At 57.8% G+C, this 2,446-nt stretch overlaps 1 long non-coding RNA gene across 1 annotated transcript; it reads left to right on the forward strand.

Annotated features, from left to right (window-relative positions):
• Positions 1-1,223: 1,223 nt before the first annotated feature.
• LOC142359040 (uncharacterized) lies at positions 1,224-2,232 on the forward strand. Its single transcript, XR_012762065.1, has 2 exons — positions 1,224-1,328; positions 2,000-2,232. It is a non-coding gene; the product is annotated as an uncharacterized LOC142359040 (long non-coding RNA).
• The last annotated feature ends 214 nt before the right edge of the window (positions 2,233-2,446 follow it).

Raw genomic sequence — 2,446 nt, forward strand, 5'->3', positions numbered from 1 at the left:
CTCTCTCTCTGTCGTTTTGTCCTGCTCCCTGTGTTTGTTTTTTAATTCCTCCCTCAGGGTCCCTCAGCCCGGTGCTGTTTTTTCCCTTCTCCGCCTCTGTCTCCTGCTGCCCAGCTGAGGCTTTTCCCCCTCCGTCTCTGTCCTGCTCCCCCGTCTCTTACTTGTGCCTGTCTTTCACTTTGTCCTGCCTCCTTGTCCCCTTTTTCTCTCTCAGTATCACCTTGTCCCGCTCCCTGTCCCTGTCTTTCTCTGACAATCTGTCCCGCTCCTTGTCCTTCTCTTTCCCTTTGCTGTTATTCCCCGTCCTTGTTCTGGCCTCTCTTCCTTCTCTTTCTGTCCTACTGCCCCAGTGCCTCTTTTTCCACCGCTGACCTGCTCCCTGGCCCTTGTTTCCTCTCGCCGTCCCTCTGTCCTGCTTCCTGTCCCCAGTTTTTCTGTCTCTCTTTCTCGATCCTGCTGCCTGTCCGGTCGTTTCTTGCTGTACCTGCCTGTGCAGCCGGCTCTCCCTTTTTGCCTTTCTCTCCTTCTCTTCCTGCTTCCCGGCCCGTTCTTGTCTTCCTCTCTGTCTGTCCTCTATCCCCTTGCTGGTTTGTGTTGGGGTTCCAACCCTGACCACCCACCCCCTTCTTCGTCTGACCCTTTCTTTGTTTCTTAGTACGTTTCTTCCTGTTGCCTGTCCTTTTTCTCTCTCTGTCAGTGTGTCCTGCACTGCGTGGGACGGTGGTGGGAGGCTGAAAAAGGGTGGGAAGCTGGGGGGGCGGAGTGGAGGCTGGAAAGAGGTAGGAGGTTGCAGAGGGGTGGGAAGCTGAATTAAGTAGAGGCCAGCAAAAAGGGAGTTAGGAGGCTATCGAGGGGTGGGAGGCGGGGGGGGGGGGGGGCGAGGAGGGGGGAGTAGAGGCCAGGAAAAAAAAGGAGGCCGGAAAGGGGTGGGAGGCTGCAGAGGGGTGGGAGGCCGGGGGCGAGAGTAGAGGCCAGAAAAAAAGGGAGGCCGAGGGGTGCGAGTAGAGGCCAGAAAGGCCCTTTTTTGTGGCTTCTTCCCTGTCTTTATCTCTCTTTCCTGCCTTGTTTACTCCTCTGATTCAAGTTCTCTCTCGATCCGTGTGTTCTGCTTCCCACTCATCATATTCTCTCTTTTTCTCTGTCCTGTTCCTGAGGCTTCTTGTCTAGGAAGCCACGTCTCGTATGAGCTCTAAGACAGCCACATGCATTTTCTCTCAGGTGCAGGAGAGCCAAACGATTGGAGTTGCGGAAGAAGAGGGGAAGAGAGAAGGGGAGAGAAACATCTGAAATGTCAAAGTCTCCCGGCAGCACCGAGAGTGAGAGCTGCGGTGAGTTGTGGGCCCTCGGGGCCCTGTCACCCCTCTTGTGCATCCTGGGCCCTCCCCGGCTCCCTCTCTTTCCCCCACTGCTACGATTATTTTTTTTTTCTGCTCTTGTGTACCTTCTTTCTCCATCTGTCTCTGACTTGTCCCCATCTTTTAGGTCCTCCCTCTTTCTGCCCTGCAGCCCGTGGCATTTTTTTCCTTCTTCCCCTCTTTCTGTTCAGCTCCCGGTTACTAGTTTTGCTTTCCTCCTACTCTGTAGCCTGTCAGTACTTTTGCTGTCTTTGGTGCTCTCTGTCTGGCTCCTCGTCCCTTGATTCGAGGCCTTCCTTCTCGGCTCCGTAGCACGTCACAGATCTACTGCTTTCTCCATGTCTATTCTATTCTATTTCCTTATCTCTCTTTGTCCAGGTCCCTGCCGCTATTCTTTTTTCCTCTGTCATGCTGCAGGGTTTTTTTTTGCATCTCCTTCCTGCTCCCCGTTCTTCATTTTCGGTCCGTGTCCTGCTCCCTCTTCTTCTTTCTGCTGCCGCTCTTCCTCTCTTCCTGCTGCTTCTTTCTCCATCTCTGTGGGACTGCCTGTCCCCGTCCTTCTCTCGCCGTCCCTTTCCCTGCTTGGTGCTTTCTCGTTCCACCGCCACTGTCCAGCCACCTGTCACTTTTCTCCTCTCTTGTAGTGGCCTGCACCCTGCTCCTCATTTTTGGCAGCCTCTACCGAGCAGCGCGTCACTCCGGGAGCCGACGGACGGACTGTTCGCCGCTGGAGCAACGGGCGCAGCTGCGGGAAGGAGTGCCGAGGTGTCGGAGGGGCAGAGGGAGCGTCGGGGGCCCCGAGCCCCGGAGCAGAGCGGCTCCCGGGACTGGCTGGGTGCGTGACTGAGTAAAGACCTGCGGTCCCTTTTGCCCTGGCGGCTGCGTTTGTGCTTGGTTTGCACGGGACGAGGGGCTGCGCCAGAGGCCAGGGGAGGAGGGGACGGGCTGTGGGGCTGGGGCGACGGCCCCCTGTTCCTGCCGGGGTCCAGCCGTGGGCCGGGGCCGGGGGAGCCCCAGGTGCGGGCAGCGGGGCTGATGGCGACGGCCGCTCCCTGTGCCGGTGGAGGGCCCGGTGCTGCCGTGGCGCGGGT

This window comes from Opisthocomus hoazin, unplaced genomic scaffold (assembly GCF_030867145.1).
Source record: "Opisthocomus hoazin isolate bOpiHoa1 unplaced genomic scaffold, bOpiHoa1.hap1 HAP1_SCAFFOLD_95, whole genome shotgun sequence".
Classification (NCBI taxonomy): Eukaryota; Metazoa; Chordata; class Aves; order Opisthocomiformes; family Opisthocomidae; genus Opisthocomus; species Opisthocomus hoazin.